The sequence below is a fragment of the Lepidothrix coronata genome, unplaced genomic scaffold (assembly GCF_001604755.1).
Source record: "Lepidothrix coronata isolate B3197 unplaced genomic scaffold, Lepidothrix_coronata-1.0 Scaffold165, whole genome shotgun sequence".
NCBI classification, from domain to species: domain Eukaryota; kingdom Metazoa; phylum Chordata; class Aves; order Passeriformes; family Pipridae; genus Lepidothrix; species Lepidothrix coronata.
In genome coordinates this window covers 470,726-490,948 of record NW_016690345.1, presented here as the reverse complement: position 1 = coordinate 490,948, position 20,223 = coordinate 470,726, and the positions used below count along the sequence as shown (strand labels likewise).

At 47.0% G+C, this 20,223-nt stretch overlaps 1 protein-coding gene across 1 annotated transcript in view; it reads right to left on the bottom strand.

Moving 5' to 3' along the window:
* The window catches only part of ACKR3 (atypical chemokine receptor 3), an 8,938-nt gene extending 7,638 nt beyond the window's left edge, over positions 1–1,300 (bottom strand). The window contains exon 1 of the mRNA XM_017829614.1: positions 1,210–1,300. The gene's annotated coding sequence lies outside the window, so the exon portion shown is untranslated. The remainder of the gene's footprint in view (positions 1–1,209) is intronic.
* Between the last annotated feature and the right edge of the window lie 18,923 nt (positions 1,301–20,223).

The window sequence follows — 20,223 nt, the reverse complement described above, 5'->3', positions numbered from 1 at the left end:
AGGGCTAAAGTTTAGCCCTTGCAACCTGGGGGCTTCAACACCCCCAGAAAGCATGTATTTTGTTTCCCCAAAAATGCTTAATCCTATTTCCCCAGGCAACAAACAGGAGAAGGGGAAAGGCTTCAAACTGAAAGAGAGTAGGTTTAAATTAGATATCAGAAAATAATCCTTCCCTGTGAGGGTGGGGAGGCCCTGGCACAGGTTGCCCAGAGAAGCTGTGGCTGCCCCTGGATCCCTGGAAGTGTCCAAGGCCAGGTTGGACGGGGCTTGGAGCAACCTGGGCTAGTGGAAGGTGTCCCTGCCCATGGTAGGGGGTGAAACCAGATGATCTTTGAGGTCCCTTCCAACCCAAACCATCCTATGATTATATTATTAAACCTGCTGAAAAATGCATGCTTAAAAAGAGAACATGTTTTCCCACAAAAATGTCCAGCACAAGCTATCAAGCTTAAACCAAGTCAGGAATGCAGCAAAACAAGACATTTTACTCTGTGGTGGAAGAGACCCCTGTAAAAAGAGTGAGGGTGCAGGTTAAAAGGACTCCCACCTGCAAGCAGAGCAGTCTTAATTCTGGGGAAAAAAAAGACATTGATATTTTAAATGTACTCTTTTTCTCAGCTCACAATTCCTTAATTCTGCCCCCATCGAAGAACAGAATCAAATACATCACACTTACACTTGCAGAAGTGACAGCACAATCAGCTTCAGCTTTTCTGCCAGGAAAGAAAAGATTAAGCTGTATAGATTGCACTCCTGCAGCTCCAAGCATGCCTGGTGCTCCTCCCAGCTCAGTCCCACACATCCCCAGAGACCTCCGACAGCTCCCAGCTGGCACTGCACTGGGGTGTCCTGGGGAGCACGTGGCACAGAGACATGCTGAGGAGAGGCCTGACCTGGTGGGCCTTTGGTGGTGCCTCTGTCCCCACTGAGATCTGGGCTGCCACAAGCTCTAAGTGCCACCCTGCAGCACGGCCACAGAGGCCACCAGGACCATCCCATCCTCTGGCTCACACACTGCCGGGGGTTTGGGTGCCAGGGAACGAGGAGAACAGAGGGACAAGTCTCCCACCATTTCAAAATGGAGAGAGTGTGATGTAAGGTACCTCATCTCCCTTCCTGACCCCCATTCTTCTTGGATGAGGTCCTCCAAACTTCACAGCTGTCAGTAAGCAAAGTGTTTCAGCACCTGCTCAAATTCCAAGCGCTCACCCAAGTCCATGGATTTGGTGGGATTGAAGCACAATGAGTTCAGACAACGACAGGATTATGTTTAAAAATAAGCATTGTACTGAAGCACTTGGCTAAATCAGGCTCTGAAAATCCTAGGGAAAAAAAATAAATAAAGTTACTCCAGCAGAACTCCAGTTACTCAGCCAAAAAAGCAAGTGGAGTGGTTTTTCCTTAGCTGGTGTGCCAGAAAATAACACCAAGTAGTCCAATGTCTTCCACAGCTCTCTAAAAATACCAGCCAGCACCTGCAACCACAAAGCTGCTGGGTGTCCAGGAGTCACTGGCAACCTTCCCTCACCTGCATTTTGCCAAGGGCAGAGCCCTCACTGTCCTCTCTGGGTTCCTCCCTTCAGCAATCTTTTCATGGGGAGCACGTTCCTCACACAGGCCTGTTCCCTTTCCACTGTGACAGGTAGATTTTGCTCAGTGTTCAGGCATGACAAACCTGAATGACACAAAACCACCTCCCCAGAACAGAGCAAGCAGAACTGGGCACCCCAGATAAGATCAGCAGAGGATCTTGCCATGAATCATTGGGATCTGCTGCCAATCCAAGCAGGTGTCCCCAAAGATGTGATTGCAGATAGTCCTGTAGCCAACAACTCTTGTAGATGCAGCTATCCAGGTGATCCACCACTCACTGGAATAGGAGAGCCAGGGGTGTTCAGCCTGGAGAAAAAAAGGCTTCAGGGAGACCTTAGAGTCCCTTCCAGTGCCTAAAGGGCCTGGAGTGCTAGGACAAGGAGAAACGGCTTCAAACTGCCAGAGGGCAGGGTTAGATGGGATATTGGGAAGGAAATTTTTCCTGTGAGGGTGGGGAGGCCCTGGCACAGGTTGCCCAGAGAAGCTGTGGCTGCCCCATCCCTGGAACTGTCCAAGGCCAGGTTGGACAGGGCTTGGAGCAACCTGGGCTAGTGGAAGGTGTCCCTGCCCACGGCTGGAGGTGGAACAAGATGATCTCTGTAAGGGCCCTTCCAACCCAACCCTTTTTATGATTCAGGAAATGGGGAAAGCAAAGTTCTGCAGCTTTCACCTGCCACACAGGAGTCTGTGGCAACATGATAGGGAGGGACTGGCCACCTTCACAGGGAAGCAGGGAACCTAATTATGTTCACAAACCTCATTAGGTTTGTCTTGAGGTCTTTCCACAACAAGCTTCTGCTTTCCCCAGACCATGGGGGGCCCTGCATAAGGTCAAGGCTCCACTGTGCTCAGCACTGCAGATAAACACACCTAAGAGCGAGCTCTGACTCTCAGAGATAGGTACAGCAGGAGAGGAGGCACCGAGTGCTGGGCAAAACACAGCACTGAAAGCCACATCGTTATTTAATGCTTTGTTTTACATTCATATTTTGTTTAACGGCCTGAACTACAGCAATATATTCTTTTATGCTCCAAAAGCACAAACTTTTACTAATGGGGGGGAAAGAAAAAAAAAATCAGTAATTTCCCACAATCTCCACAGCTTCTCCCTGTTGACATTGGGAATGCAGACTGCAAGCATCCTCATTTTCTCTTAAGGCTTCCCTTTCCAGCTGGGAGGCAGATGGAAGTTGACACCCAGCCCTGCCTACTCAAGTCAACAGAGAGTTTAAAAAATAAAAATATGCAAGTTGGCAGCTTCGAGTGCTAGAAAGATGTGGCTTTTGGGGGGTGAGAGAGAAAGCCAATAAGGCAAAGTGCCATATGTGTTGGGTGGGGGAGCTTTTCGATCACACAGCAAATATCCAAACGGGACAAAGGGAGAGGTTTCCCCATCGCACAGGAGAGGGTTTGCGTGCGGCAGGAGCGAGGCGGGAGCAGCACTGCGCTCACACAGAGAACGCTCCAGCCAGGAGTGCAAACACCCACGTCGCCTGACAGAGCCAGGGAGAGCCCTGGAGGAAATCAGGCTGTGATCCATGAAGTGTACAAAGGTAAAAAAGAGCTTCCTGCAGTCCTTGGAGTCAGCAGGCCGCTGCATGAAAACACAGCACTGCTTCCTCCCTCTTTCGAGACATCTCGTTCTCTGTCCTCTCCCAGTCACGTTCCTCACCACATCGGTTGGATGATGGATGGAGGGACAAGCCACCACGCTAACAAAAGGAATAAATAGATGACTGCATCAGGAGTCACCTCTGAAATCACAGCAGAAGGGAAACGATCAGCAAGTTTCCAGCAGACAGCGACTGCGGTACTGCCCAGCTCCACTTCCCCTGCCAACAGAGAACAATCGAGTCATTTAGTGCCAGACCATGCCTAGAGCAGTGTCAGCAGCCATCAGGAAAGCCACAGGGCTGGTGTCCTGTCCAGCTCCAGCCCATCCGGTTTGGAAGAGATGGACGATGAGCAAACCAAGGGAAGAGAGCAGGGAGAAGCAGCCTCCCCATCACTGCACTTGAGGCAGCACAGGGAAGGGACCTGTGCTCATAGGCTGCTTCACCAGTGTCCTCCTCTGAGCAAGGATGGAGAGAGCCAGAGGTTCCCCAAACTGAAGGAAGGGGGTGGGAAAGCCAGTGCTAGAGAAACTGAGGCAGAAAGAAGCTGACCTCTTAAAAGTGGAGTAAAAAGGAAGAGAAGTGCAGGGAGAGGCTGCCAGGGCAACCACGACCCATCCTAGGGCAAGGCTCCTGCTTCCCCTAGCCCAGCCTAAATCACTAACCAAACAATCAAAGAGAAATCACAGTACAGGACTTCCCCTCCTCCTCCTCCATACCACCCACCTGTTAGTTTAAAGGTTCATGAGATACGATATTTTTACTGCAGAAACCCCTCAGGGGGCTGGTTTCCATCTACACTGCAGCTCCAAAGCTGCATTTTCACCTTCTCCACCACAACAATAAGGACCAAAGTGAAGGGGAAGATTTTCGGGCCCCAGCATCTGTGGTTTGAGGCAGCACACGCTGAAAGCCCTGCAAAGAGCTGCCGGGAGAGATCCAGATCCGTGTGTTCCAGCGCTGCCCAACCCCGGGGCCATCAGCACTCGCCTGCTGACAAGTGACGGTGAACAGCCCTGATTCACGGAGACAACACAAAGCACACGGAGCTTCACGTGGCCTCTGACAGCTGGGCCACCCAGGATTTTAACCATTCTCTGGCTTTTTCCACCCAAAGACAGAATCACAGAATTACTGAGGTTGGAAAAGACCTCCAAGACCACCGAGTCCAACCTGTGCCCGATCCCCACCTTGTCACCCAGCCCAGAGCTCTGAGTGCCATGTCCAGTCATTCCTTGGACACCTTCAGGGATGGAGGGGGGACGCAACAGGAGAAGAGTGTAAGATCTTGCCCACCTGCATGGTAGGGCATTTTCTGTCAATCCCAGTAAGCTTTCCCAAAGCCAAGCAACCCAGTAGGATCCCTGAGGAGAGGGTGGCAGAGCATTCAATTTACTATTTTCAATGTGATGAGAGCTTATAGAGAAATCAGTTGTGGTGCAATTAGGAATATTACCCCTGTTTTAATAACTACTGGAGATGGCTCTCTCTCCTTCACAGTTCATTTCCCTCTTACCCTTTCCACTAAATAAAGGTGTTACCTATGGATGTTATTTGCTGCTTCATAATTGGCATTACTGCCATTTATTAGAGGGCGTGCTGGAGTGTGACCATGAGGAGGATGAAACCAAACCCTGAGCCAAAATCCTGCCTGGAGCAGCCAAGCAGCCAGCAGAGAACACTTTTCAGAGGCACTGATTTTTACATAAACATTGTCCATAAACTTCTCCTCTCTGCACAGCACAGTCTCAAACTAGTAGGGTGACATTAACGTGGCAAGGGCAGGTTTTGACAGAAGCCGTGCTATGGCAGGAAAACCTGCACTGGTGACAGGTGGCATGCCAGGGACAGAGAGGAAAGAAAGGAGTTGGAATTAGGGTGATGGGATCCCCCCCACCTTCCCTTGCTTCCACGGGAAAGAGTCCTGCTAGGTGTAAAATGACTGAATATTACAGGCCGGTAAGAAATAAAAAATTCATTAAATCATAAATCTTTTGGAAAGAGGATCTACTGGGGAGATTATATTCACTTTTCATGGACATATTAATTCAACGGTGGCATATCATATTGTTCTCTGGGGGGGAAAAAGGCATATTGTTTTAAAGTATGATGTTTAGAGCAGTCCTTTAGGAAGGAAAATAAATATAATCTTGGCAAGAAAAACCGACTGCATGAGCACCGAGGAAGGGACATTAAACACAGGGCCCAAGTTCCAGCTGCTGACAGTCAGCAGAGCTGGACTGGAGTTCCTGGAGCTAAGCCCGAGCATGGGAGCTGAGAATGACAGTCACCCCCATTTAGCAGCAACTCCTTGAAAATGTTAAGTAAATAAAATCGAAGTGTGGGACTGGTCTCATGGCCCCCTTCCACACATATTGATCCCACTCCATCTTTGGCTTCCCACCTCTCTCCTGACCCCACAAATGTTGTGTTCCTTTGAAGCAGGCATGTGCCTCCTCCCTTTGTCCCTCCGTACCTGTAACAGGGTAGTCAGCACAGCCCCACGTGGGACATAGGTTTGAACTCCTCTAGCTTGGCTCCAGGCACGGAGGGCACTGGGATGAGACTCCTGCCCACCATGCACATTCTCCAGACACTCACCCTAAGCACAGGTCCCTGAGGAGCCCTGCTGTCTCCTGTTCCCTCAGGAGGAACCTGTGGATCGTGACAAAAACTCTCACAACAGCTACAGGAAGGGGTTCAGCAAACATAACTTACTGTACAGCAACTGCTCATGTCCTTGTCTTCCTCTGTGGTAACTCACGATCCAAAGTATTTTATTCCAGTGGAACAAGGGGAAAAATCAGTTTAAGGTTTCTGCACAAGATAACAGCGACCGCTGAGCAGCTCCTGGGCCCTAAAACAATTCATGCCCCTTTGACCACATCACCCTCTCAGCCAACTCAGGCACAGATAACCCACTTGACCCATCAGAAAAGATGGGATTTGCTTATCGCACCAATTGCATTGTCCCCATGCAAACTCCTGTGGACTTCCCGCTTCCCTCCTTTCCTTTGCCCAGCTATGTCTCTGACAGCTTCCCCGAACACCCCAATGAGGTGTGAAATTTGGGGCATCACAGAACTGCACATGGGGCTGTTCCCAGGGAATTAAATGTCTAGATAAAATGAAAAAGGGCTGAGAAAACATTAACCACAAACAGCCCAAACAACAAAGTCAGCGCACACACCCCACAGACGCTTAATGCAACACTAAGCCAGCTGTACCTTAGTTGTGTATTTGCCATGTGTATCCAATACCTGCTTGAGATGAAAAACACTAATAAGGCTGTATTTTTTTTCCATACCTGGGCCAGGTTCCCAGCTGAAACAAGCAGTTTATACCAGCCAAACACTTGGACACTTAATTTCTGTGGAAACCCTTGTTGCTGGGAAGTTTAACACTGGATTGATATTCAAGGCACACTGGCAGCAGCTCATAGCCTAACGCTGTAGGAAGGCAGAGAGGTCTTAGACTACTCATATAATCCAATGTGAGCAGAAGAAGGAGGCAGCTTTAGCTTTTGCCCAGGGCCCCTGGAAAGCTAATTCTATCTGATTACACCACTTCTTTTCTTTTTTTTTTTTTCCATAGAAGAAATAAACAGTCTATTGTACCAAACATAAGGCTGCCTTCTTTTGAAGGAAGATTTATCATCCAGGGTAAATCCATGAGTTCATTCCATTTTAGCCACAAGTCCTCAAAGCTGTGTTTTTCACTTCACAATGCAGTATCAGTTGGTCCCGCCTCTGTGCCAGGCAGTCCCCCAAAGAGATCACACTTTTCCTTACAATAAAAATAATAAAAAAAAATGCAGACCATCTCATCAGTTGCTTAAAGCCTGCATAGCAAATTCCACGCAGGCATGTTAGAGCCATGCAAACACATCCATAAGGAGCTGGGACTGGCTCCCCTTCAGACCACAAACACCAGGAATGCAACGGGAGCAACCTGGCCTAGTAGAAGATGTCCCTGCCCAGGGAAGGGGGTGGAGTGAGATGAGCTTTACTGTCCTTTCCAACCCAAACCATTCCATGGTTTTATGGCATGACATTGCTCATGAAGAGAAGTGACTGATGGGTGACAAAATCTGCTGTGAGTTGCACCAGGAGAGGACCCAGCTCTGAAATAAGAAGGATTGCTCGGTGCCTTCCCTGCACCAACAGGGGCTCTGTTGTACTGAGCCCGAACCCTGAACTCGTCACAATGTCACTCTGTCTTTGGATCCCATATCCTGTGGGGGAATCTTCTGGGAATGTATTTTGGTTCAGACTTGGGTCAAGGAGAGCTGACTTGACCTGAAAATAAATCCAGGCGATCTCGAGCTGAAGAGCTATTGACTACTGTTTGCAATACAATAAAGTGAGCAGATCAAACTCGGCTGAAAGCCACGGTTAACATAAATCCAAGCAGAAAGGGGAACAACAAAATTCATTCACCACCATGACAAAGGGGACATTTTTTTGCATTGGCAGTGTTCAGAGCAGGGGCTGAAAGCACTTCCCAGGCAGCAATTTTAGTGTCCCATACGGTGTGTGCTGTTTAGCCGTGCTGAGATCTCCGCCACACTGGCAGGAAGATAAGAAGTGTGTGACTGTGTGTGTGTGAAAAAAGGGGTGGTGGGTTCTTCTTTTTTTTTTTTTTTTACCATTTTTAACATCATGAGCAGGAGTTCCTCTGCTCAGGCACAGGGCAGCTTTTGTGAGAGGTATTTTACATGGATCCCCAAGGAAAGGTCTCAGTGGCCAGGCTCTGAGCACTCCTGTGTGCACATGTGAGCAATAACTCCTGGTTTATGCTCCAGGAGAAATGCTGGTTGTACTCGCTGCAGCTCCAGGATGAAATCTTCTCCTGGCTCATGCTAAGGGGAGTTGTACCACTACCTTCCCTGAAGTTAGCCTTTCTCCTCTGCTAGGAGTTTTTATAACATTTCTTGGATAAAGCAAGTTTTAATCCAGCTGATACTTCACGGGTCTGTAGTGCAGGTAGCTCCCTGCCCACGCTGCAATACATTCTCAGAAAAAAAGAGGACAATCTCCCCCAACTCTCCTCCTCCTCAGATCCAGAAGCAGCAGCTTGACTCACCAGCCTCTACCCATAACACATATCTCACTCAGTAAATTTTCCAGCTTCTGGTTGTCCAGCAAAGACTCGGGAGGATCCTCTGTCCACCCAGCAGCCAAAACACAGTAATCTGGAAATTTTGCCGAAGTCACAACTTTACCAGCAAAGCTGTCCTACAAGGGTCTGACAGGCATCCTCCAGAACAAGCTGTAGATAACAAGAAGACCTACTATCCTTTGACATCACCTTTTTATGCCCATTCTCAGTATCCTCAGAGTTCTCCTCAGCATGAGCTTGCACATGATCCCAGCCTAGAGCAGCTGGTTCATCTCAGAGGAAATATTAAATGCAGTGTAGTCCTTCTGCTGGCATTCATTACCCATTCCATTTTACAAAAGGGGTCTGGTCAAATCCCTCTAGTCTTCCCAGACAACATGGACCAGGGTAGCTGCTTTCAGGAGATGAAGGCAGCCTCTGTGGGAACACGAGTGCCACATTCCTCATTTGAGTGCAACTATTTCTAAACACAGCTCAGGGAAAGCTGCATATTTATTTTTTCTATTGCGTTAAAACCCATTTTATTAACCAACTTGTACTTTAATGTAGATGATGCCTTTGTTTATAGAATAAATTATGCTGTTCCTTCCCATCTCCCACTGCGATTGCATGATTCCTGGTCAGATTGTATAATATTTGATCTAAGAATGTATAAACTCCACTAAACAAAGCTGCAATAGAAAGCTGGATAATAAGTCAGGCTCCAACTTCTCTCGGGGAAAAAAAAGGTGAGTTTGACAAAGTAACATGCTGAGAGAGCCTGGGAATCTTTCCGATGAAATGAAGTATTTTAAGAGGGTCTCAATATTCAAACTCAGCATTTCAGATCTGCACCCTTTAAAGCTGACAGGAACTTCACCTCTGACTCAAGCAAAATCTTCACAAAGTGGGATTTCTTTTACAACTGTGTGAAAATTAACACTTTCACTTGCAATTCGCAGCACCACAGCCCTGCTCACGTTTTTGCTCCAGAAACAAGTTGCACATGAATATTCACAGCCAAGCAATGCCAGCTCACAGAAACTTTCTAGTGCTGGGAAGTTCTTTACACGACTCTCTCTCCTCCATATCAGGAATGACAGAAAAAAGGCACAGAGCAGTCGCCCCACAGTGACTTTGCAGGTGGTTGCCCAGTCACTTCCCACCTAACCTACAGTGCAGCGAGGATTTGCTCTGCCAAGACAAGTCTGTGGAATATAGACATGGAAGCACAAGTATTTTTGAATGGGCACATCTTCCCTTCACAAAAAACATCCATCATCACAGTAGCTCAACGTCTCAACCCCTCTTTTCCCTGAGACATATGTTTTCAGGACCATCTTAATGCTCCTTTTTTAAAAGTCATTTCCACCTAGAACAGCAAGAAACATGAGGAAAAGCAATCCTGGAGATTTTCTAGCACTCAGGAAAGGTCCCAGTGAGGAGGAAGACCTGCACAGTCTTTTATCCATTACCTGCCCCTTCTTTGCTCAGGTATCAAGTGCATTGCAGTCACAGTATCTGAGCACACCATGGCAGCTCACACCAATAAAACTAATTAGAAAAGAGAGAGAATCATGGGTTTTAATATCCTAAGCTTGATAGAGAGGGAATTAAGCCTTTTTTTTAATGCAGCAAACAGTCTTCAACTTAAAGCTGTGGCTATTTCAACTCTATCTCTCCTGACTGGTGTAATTAAGCCTGAAGCAGGACAAGAATAGCAAGGAAGGGAAGTCACTCAGGAGTAGGGGGTGGAAAAAATGCTGGTACTGCCTCATGAATAGTCACATTTCAAAGCACACGAATGAACCCCAGCAAAGCAGTGGAAGCCAAAGTTACGAGCTCAGTTACCAACCAGACCTGGGGCAGAGACTCTGCCTAGAACTTTAAAAATCTAAGTAAAATGTCATTCCTTGGTGGTGTTCCATCCTTAAGCCAGTCTGAAGTCATTTCCAGGATCTGATGGGTGGAGTTACATCATGTACTGGATAGCCAGAGGCCACCCTGCTCCTCCCTTTGCAGGAAGGATGTCCCATCCTCTCCTCCCTCTGCATGACCTTCCCTTTCCAGGGTCTTCTCCAGCACTTTTCAGCTGCACCAAGGCACAAAATAAAAAGAAAAGAACTGTTTTCCAGTGATGATATTACTGGCACTGAGAAAAAGGACATTCCCTGAGGCTCCTTTCCACTCTCTAAATAGCCAAAAATTTGTTCTCCACCAGAATAGCTTTCAAATGAAAGGCCAGAAAGAAATGTGGAGCTGACATCAAAACTATCAGTGTAAATTGGTGCAGCCCTTGCTGACCTCAAGGAAACCAGGAGAGTGGGAAGCAGAGAACCACACTCCTCTGAGTTTAATATATTTATTTAAAACTGGATGCCAGGAAGGTGAACAAAAATAATGTTTGAAAGGAGAGAGGGGCTACTTACGGGATGGCAAGACAAATTGTGTTTACAGGGTCATGGGATAAATGCAACATGCCTCATCTGAAACAAATTGAGAACCAATTAAGCACCTAAATTGAGACAAACACTTGAGCCATTTATTAAGTCTTGCTTGGGGTATTAGAGAAAATTCAGTTTTAAAAGCAGGTTGCAGATAGCTCTGGAACATGCCTTCTTGCTTTACAGAGCATCTTATAAGGATGAATCAGGTACTAAAGTTCTTGCCAGCAGTTATGTTGCTTGGCTGCCTTAAAAAGCAAACAAATAAACAAACAAAAAAACCCCAGCAATGCCTTATGATGCCTGATGGAAACTTCAGGCTAGTCCTGGAAAACTCCTCAGCCCACCAATAGAGCTGGTGGGGAGTGTTCCAACAGGCAGGCTTTGGATAGAAAGAAGGTTTTCTCACAAAAAAAGTTGGGTTTCATGAAAATATTTCAGTTTTCCAGCAGGACAGAAATTGAAGGAACGACGTCTTAATTTTCAGGCAAGGTTAAGTCATCATTTGGTCTAGATCAGCTGCTACTCCCCACACCCTTCGTGAGTGAAGCTTTCTGCTGGAGCTCCATTAACACGATCCATCCAACCCTCTCCCAGGAGAGACATTGCTTCGTTGGCATCCCTCCTGTATCCTGAGAAACACAGTCCAGCCAGGGGAGAACGGAGGCAGCTGCTCCAGGCTCTTGCACAGAAACAGGAGGACTCAATCACGCTCTTAACATAAAGAAGAAAAAGATCCCCTTGGTTTTGCAGCCAAGCTGCAGTGATGAGTCGGGATGCTGATGTCAAGCCCAGTGGTGTAATCGGCACACACCCACAGCTGGCTCAGGGAGCAAGGCAGGGGAATGTGTGGATTATTGCACGGAGCCAGGGCTGGGAGCAGCAGGATTGCCACCAGGCCAGCTGCAACCTCTGCTGGTCGGGCTAAATCCTCTGCAGCCCCCAACAACCCATTAATGGCCAGATGGATGAAAGGGAGGGCAAAAGGCACTTCCAAGCAATCTGCAAGATCTTCACCGAGCAGATAATTGTTCCAGGCAAGAGGCCCTCACATCAGGGGTGACTGGGCTTGCAAAACAGAGGTTACACACGCTTTCGGGGCTTTCCAGGTTCATCAAGGCATTTTGGTCCGTTCTTCAGGACTTGGGCATGAAGTATTTATTAGCACAGACAAGTGGCTGGGTAGCAGGGACAGCTGGCCACAGTGGGGCAAACACCTGGTGCCCGTGACCAGGCGCTCCAGAACAACTTCTTGTGTGAGCGAGGACATGCCAGGAGGTCAGAAGCAAAACAAGAATGAATTTAGGGCAGTCCCTGGGACTCCTAATTGGTCTCACAAGCATGCACAGTGTGTTTGCACAGAGCAAAAGGTACTGCTCACTGCGTTTGGGCTGTAACTATCAATAATCCTTTGTGATTGCCCAGCAGTTCAGGGCAGGTCAAGACGCCACAAACAATTCCTTTGCTCCAGAGATCAACCTGACGGGTATTTACTTCATGCCCTGAAGCCATACAACCACTGTTAGTTCTGTGTCGGCTAATCTGAGCAGATGGGGGCACGCTGACGGAATCTCAGCCCCTCAGGATTGTTTTGTCAAAGGACCATAGTGCCCTGCCTCACCTACAAGGATTTGCTGGCATTCCATGAGCACGCCTGGAAGAGCACTGAGCTGGAAATCCCAACATGGAGCCAGAAATAAAGACTATTTCTCTGTCTATGTACTGAACAGGAATCTCTTGTCCTTCCCACTCAAGAAAAATTTACCTTTGTAAGATTTCAACCAGCATTTACATCCCCATAACAAATCCACACAGAACAGGGCAATGAGCCAGATTAAGTGGCTATGAGAGTTTTTGAGGTCAGTGAAGTCAACAGTGTTGGGCTTCTTTCAAATAATGTACAACAAAGCCACTTATTTACTCAAAAAGTATCTGGGATGACATAACTCTGCTCACACCAGCAAGAGCCAACTGAGGCTTTTCACCCCTTGCCTACATTTGGCCATTGAAGTCTTCTCTGAGTTATACCTGAAACTTCACACTTTGGGACAGCTGCTTTTGGAATCCTTTAGGATCTGAGGCTACCAGCTAAACATCAAACAGCCTACCAAGGACTTAGACAGAAAGAGGGTAAAACAACACTCTTGAGAGTCAAAATGTGGCTCTGCTGAAGATAACATAAATTGTGTTTGGCTGAGACATCCAAGGTTAGACTTGGACAAAGCCACTCTTAGAACCAACAGTAAAACAGTGTAGTTCTAAAATACAACTGATTGCATCCACAGAGAATGACACTGCATAATAAAACCCAAGCTAAGAGTCCCACCACCAGCAGTACTTAGCAAAGACAGTCCATTCCACAAAGTCCCCAGTGGGGACCCCCGGGAAAGGATTCAAGAAGCAAAATGACCATGTTTATAACTTGTCAGGAGCTTGTAACTTGCCACATAGGTTTCAGGAAACTCTCATACTTATTCCTACCTTCTTTTTCTTCTTCCTGCAGATCATACAAGGGTTTTCAAGTAAGCCTGGTACATGTCAATGCCATCTCTAAGGATCCTCGTTCCTGGATGGATCCTCATTCCTGGATATTCACAAATGTTTTATTGCACAGCTGAAAAACAGGAGAAGAAATAAATTACAGAGCATCGTGAGCAAACATGCCCTCCCATGAGGCACTTAAAGTACTTATAGGAATAATTTACAACTGCATTACAAAATCCCTTGTTCTTTAAAGTGATGCTGATGCTGCAGAAAATTATAAATCAGTACTGCAGAGGGCTTTCAAAACTGCTGTTACTTGGGGCTTATGAGCGGGCTATGATGTCCAAGTTAAACGTGAGGGCTGCATGGCTACAAACCAGCTACGTTCTTCCCTTCTGTGGGCTTTAGGCTGTCAAATCAAATGCAGAAATAGCTTCAAAAAGGGTTCAGAAAATGTAGGCGCACCCCAAGAACCTGACAAATTGTGCCTGCTCTGACAGACACAAAGCCATCTGAACTACTGAGGAGCAGCAAAGCTTTAACACATGGGGAGTCACAGGCTTCTGGTGACACGGAGCTATTGGCAGCTGCCCAACTCATTATGCCCTGCCATCCTTTGAAGGCTATAAATCAATACCCCACACGCTGCTACAAGCTGAGCCCACGGGTCAGGACATTCTCTCACCCCCTCAGTGCAGGGTAACACATTGCTTGATCCTGCTATGGGGAGTGAAGAGGGGAGCGAGGAACAGAAAACCTCCAGCTTGCAGCTGCAGATCTGGGGAGCATCAGGGAGCCTGGACTGTGGTCCCTCTGGGCAGGCACAGATGCCGCTGGTGGGTATTTGCCATGGCCCTGCGTGGCCAGGCTGACACCATCAGCCCGGTGTCAGAAGGATGACTCCTACAAACACTGCCTCCACTCAAAGCCAACACTAACTTCAACAAGAGCAACCCTTCAGCACGAGAATACCATCACAAGGTGCATCTCTAAGGAAGCGTTTTAATATTGATCAACCCCAGGAACCTGCGTTTGCAAGGGATGAAAAAAGGTTTTAAGCACATATGACAGGATCACTGTTGTCCAAGCCTTTGGATGTCTTTGTTGCCCTATCAAGACACTCCAGTGACCCGCTGGGCTTGTCCCCCTCAATGCCGAAGGCTGGCTCCAGCCGCTTTTCATCGCTGTCTAAGAAATTATCACAGGAGACTTCATGCAATTAGGCCTCAAAAATGGGGATGTCAGTCCTCCAGGGGGACTAAGCCTGCCTCATGAAAGCGACTTCAGCCTTTGCTTTTGCTGCACAAGGTGTTTTTTTTTTACCCTGAGGATTTATATCAAAGCAAGACACTAGTCAAGACGCGGCGAGGCGCTGTACTTTGTACCTCTTTGTAGCTTATCAAGGTGAATGTCAGCAGAAAAAAAAACCCTCAGAGGTGACCAGGCACAGAGATGGCCATCTAAAGTTTCATACTTTGGTACAAGAAAAATAAAAAACCCACCCCCGTGTTTTTAGTAAAAGCAAACCTGGTCTGTCTCAGCAACAGGACTCCATTCAGAAATGGGCAATGGGAGCGTAATGAGCTGCACAAAACCAGCCACATCGTTCCTCCCACGGACCAAAACCTCCCTCAGGATCCACTGCCTGTCTGACACAGCCTGGCTAAGCACAGCCCATTCCAAGGCCAGAACACAGCACATCCCGGGCCACAGGACTGTCCAGCCCCTTTTTCCAGTTCCCTCGTGGACCTGGGGGAGGATTCATTCCTAAGGCGATGTGTCTCAGGGTGGCTCCAGCGTCCTATGGGACTCAAGGTACACGCTCCAGCTGCTGATCCTGCTCATAAGAAATAACGGGCAGGATGTATAGGGATAATATTTGCACTGAATGTATGTTTTGCAAGAGCGTGCTTCAAGCCCAGCTGTGTAAGCAAAGCGGGTAAGGAGAGGTGTCTCTGGTGAAGCCCAACTCTGCAGCAAGCGAGCTGGAGGAGGTCAGCTCAGGAACCTGGATGGAGGATGAGGGCAATTCAAGGCTCTGGATAACACAGTCATTTTTCCTGCTTCTTCCATTCCTGACTCTCCCTGATCTCTGCAATCTCTCACCTTGGGGCACCCCCAAAATAAAAAGCCTGCAGTGTTATGTCTGCTTTAAATAATGCCTACTGAACCCAGGCTGCTGCATCCGGCATGTTCAGCTCACCTGGACAGGAACCAGTGCCCCAGCAGGATGTGCCATTGGAATTGGGATGATGCTCTTGTTCCAGTAGCCACCTCTTACCCAGCCAATGGGGAAATCCCAAGGCTGACAAGATTAAGGAGAGGAGACAGGAGTTGTCACTTTGCCACACCCCTCAGCATCTTCTTCTGAAAAGTTTAAGGCTTCTTACATGGCCAAAACATCTCTTGCAATGACAAATTTAAAGATGGAGAAGAATTAAAACTTTCAAACATTGCAGCTGACACACCCACTGGATAGATACAAGCCATTCCTAAAAAAAAAAAAGCATCGCAAAGGGAAACAGTTCCATCTGGAGAAAAAAACCTACATGTTGCCTTTTGGCTGGGCTGGACTCCTACAACATATATTTTCACAGGCATTGCAGAAAATGTGGTCCAATCCTTCCCTTTTCCTCCTGGATATAACACTTACTCCAAACTGAAAACAAAGAAAAGCTGGGAATCCTTCAGCTGGAATGACTGCAGGGTTTCACTGCAGAGGTTTTATCCAAAACACTCCCTGAACATCTTCACTCAGCAAGAGAGGGCTGAGTTTGTAGCTTCTTATTGTGCTCTATGTTTTTATTGCATCTCTGAAATGAAGACACCATAAAATGAGTTGGTCTTAGTCCCTTTCTTCCCTAACTGTGTGTTCAGGGGAAATAACAGGATGAACTAAAATGAAAAAAAAAAACCACAGATAAAACTCATATTTAGCTTTATGCAGGAGTAAAGCCCTTCCTTGTTGGACATTTTGACCCAGATATCTCTTTACTATGGCTGATCCAATCTACAAAATTTCCTTTCATTTTCAGTCTGGATATGAAATGCCAGTGATAGAGGGGACAGAAACATCTGTAAGGTGTCCATCTTTTCTGGCCCTCACCAACACACAGGAATTGTCATAAAACAATAGAGAAAACGAGAAATTGATTCTTGGCTGAACTACAATGAAGCTGTAGCTCTCCCTTCACTTCCAGAGCTTTGTTACACAGATTTGATTGGATGAACTCAGTTATACAGCACACTGGAGATAAGTTGGTGAATTAGCTTTGCTCGTGCTCAAGCCTGTCATGTCAGGCTGGTTTGGCCTGGCATAGAAGGTGGGGAGAAGGTGTGATATTTAATGTTATTTATTTAGCGATGGGCCTCATTATTCCAGGAGGGGAAGATGGCTGCAGAGAGGGAAGCTGAGGGCAGAGGTCCTCACAACCACCACCCCGGCATCTGGATACAATTCCCTGCACAGAGCTCATTCGCTGGTGTAGTTTTCCAAAGCTCACAGAAGTTTTATGGGCATTTTGAATGCTGGGAGGGGCAGGGAGATGTCAATATCTTGGCTGGGGTGGGTTTTTTAACTCCTTGCTGGGCTAACTCTTGGCTTTATTATTTCCAGTTCTAATTAATATAATACCGGCACCAGAACACTGCAGAAGGGTGTGACAGAGCCAAGCTGGCCTGTGCAAGTAGAGAGCAATTGCTTTCCTCTTCCAAAAATGAGGCATCCACCCTAATACAGCATCAAGTGCCAGAGGGACAGATTGTTACAGCAGCTATTGACCTCTCTCATCTTGAGATCCTTGGGAGCTAATCCCCTCTGGACAGGAGGGAGAGCCTTCCAGTACTCATCTGGCACTGGACAAAAATCAAAGACAAGTCCAAAAGCTTCACCTGATTTCAGGAGGGGGCAATTATCTGCTAATGATGGTGTCTGCAAGGCACGTGGTCACACTGAGCTGGATGCAAAGCTTGGAAAGCACAGCGGTGCCACCTTCCCTTGAAACTTCAGTACTCTGTTAATAAACTGGAGACACTGGTTATGAGAGGGTCCACCAGTCCCTCCTCAGCTGACTAGAACCAACACACAGAAATCTTTCAAAAAGACAAAATTGCACAAGTGTCTCGTTGCAAACCAAGTTTTTTGGAGGCTTCCAGTGCCACTTGATAAAGCAACACATTTCCAGAAAATGAAAAACCAAATGAGCAAAGTCAAACCCGAGGCTTTGTTTGCTTTAGAGCAAAGGAACCAGCCCCCAGAAGTGAAACCTTATCCTGTGACTCCAACAGGATGAATTCCTGTCTCTGCCTTGCTCCTAGACTTTCCTCCACCCAGCCTGGCCTCCAGAGGGTCCTTCTCTGGCCACATGAAAGGCTGTTCACACCCCTCTATGGCACCAGCCTTTACTAGAGCCTAAAAGTCAGACTGACTGTTAGATCCCTTCCTGCTAGATCTGAGCTCAGGCTGGTCAGCCTTAAGTTTCCAACACAGAGCCTAAATGTACCGTGAGAAAACCTGGAAACAGAGGCACTTAGGGTTTTAATAAATGGAGATTTGCCTAATTTGAAGCTCAACATCAGATTTCTGCTGTACCTAAAGTAAATACCACCCATTAATGGAGAAAATGTGGGATTTTTTTTTTCCTCATAAAAATAAACACACATGAAAATTAAAAGCCACAGCCTGTAGCTTTCTAAGGACTGCTTTGAATAAATTGCACATCTACCCATTTTCAGGCATGGAAATGCATTGGACTGAAAAAAAAAAAAAAAAAGTGTTCCAGAGCTAAGCAGCCTTTTTTCTCCAGTTTTATAGAAATGATGCCGAGTTCAGACTGCCCAAGGTGAGACATCAGGGATGTTCCTATAGCTTGGCACAGGGCAGATCCCTGTGCCAAGTGAGCTCCCACCTCCTCACTGCTGGGGCACGTGGAAGTGGCTGAACCAGAGAGACCAAGCAGAGTGTGGGGAGCAAGCTGGAAAAGGTGATGGAAATTTAAAAAATGAAAGAGAAAAAAGAACAATCAAAGCTTCCTGATGGGTTTCCCAGCTGATATCAAATACCAGCACCAGCTGGTTGCTGGTGGATATAACCCACACGAAGAGCAGAGCTCTGGTTTCTGTCAGTCACAGCAAGAGGGAGTGGGCTGAGCCCCACATAAGGGCTGAAGCTGGATTTGGGGAAAACATTCCCAAAGCAAGCTGACTCTTCTTTCCACACACCAGTGGGGGACACCTGCTTATCACCAGCACTTCTGTGCCGGGCAAGGATGGCACGTGATGGCCCAGGGTGCCAGGGGCTGGTGCCCACAGAGAGGGAGTAGAGAGGGAGCAGACACTCCAGTGTCTCTGACAGCAGCAAGTTATACAAATCCCCACAGATTGCACCCATTTACATGTTTTAACCTCATTCCTCCCACTGCATTCTCCTTCCCAGACTTCCCCACCGTCCACAGCAGCACTTCCCACAGCTCCCATCTCCGTGACCTCTCTGTTGTGCCGCTCCCCCACCTCCATATATGAACGTCACCTGTAAAACCCAACCACAGCCGGATCTCCCTAACCTGTGCACCACACAGAAATTCCTCCTGCCAACATCAGATATGCTTGAATTAGCAAGGAAATGAAAACAAGCCACGGGAAAGCAGCGGGCTGGGGGAAAGGTGGAGATGGAATGCTAAGCAATCATGTCAAGTCACGGCTGGCCACATCCCATTAGCCAAGTCTGAGGGCTCCTTGTGTCAAAACAGCATCTCTGTAGCCAAGGAAAGATCCTGCATGCCCAATCCTGCAGCACTTTGGACTCTTCTGTGGGCCACAGAGTCCTTCAAGGCCTTGTCAGCCGGTGGCTACACATCCCATAGCTCCACAGCTTTATACCAGGAGAACCCAGAAACCACCAAAGGCTCAGCCAGACAAAACTACCACTTTCAAAGATGCTTTCCAAGGTCACTGTGAGGCTGGGAAAAAGGAGTTTGGAGAAGAATTAATGAATTTCGTTTGGTATTAAAAGTTTGAAAAGTTCTGATAATAGTCATGGAAACTCCTGAAAAAAACCACGCCAACAGGAAAACAATCCACCACTGCTGTTTCCAAAACAAGCTTGTTTTCCCCTTTGCTAGTTCTAACACAAACACCAGGGAAGATTCCCAGCACTGATACAAGCAACTCTCTTACCCACCTCATAAAAAGGGCGGAAAGTGGGATAATAATATGTTCATTTTCTTTCCTTCCAATATCTCCTCAGCCTCCTTTTGGCCTTGAGCATCCCAGGAGATGGTGCAGAGGTGAAGACAACACCAATAACACCCTCTTAAGGTTGAGCAAATTCAAGCATTGAACAGTTTCTGTGATTTACCCAAGCAGAACCATAATCTCAACTTCTCTGCATGTGTAAGACTGTCTCCCAAACTTATCTATCTCACCAGTTCAAAACACCACTCTGTGGGAGGCAGGGGGGAGCTGTCATTGAATATATGTATTTATATTTCCTAGTCCAAGGAGGTATAAAACTATTTCCAATACTCATTATGCCCTTTTCATTAATGTATTTTTTAATGCTGTGATGTGGTTTAGTGGTTTTTTCATTGTTAATGCTCTTAAAAGCCCATCTCCTCCAAATAGCCCTTTAAAAGAACATGAGCTGCAAGAGCAGCAACCACAGCAATACAAAGGTTGGGCTGCAACAGCAACTCTGCAGTGGTCCAAAAACAAAAATCAGTCTTTGGCTCTTAGTAGGTTAATTAACTGAGAAATGAGGAGGACTTTCTTCCCAAGACAGACTGCTTGCTCCCCACCACATAAAAGGGTCTCTTATGCAGGGGAACTTTTATCAGTTGTTCCTAAGCTCTCCAGATCTGATCACACTCTAGTCTTCAACAGGATATAGAAAGAAATAAAGTTATATGGAAAGAAATTAAGTGACCACCTTTAAAATAGCTCCACAGGTTATGGCCCTGGGAGAAGACACTCAAGAAACATTAAAGATCAGA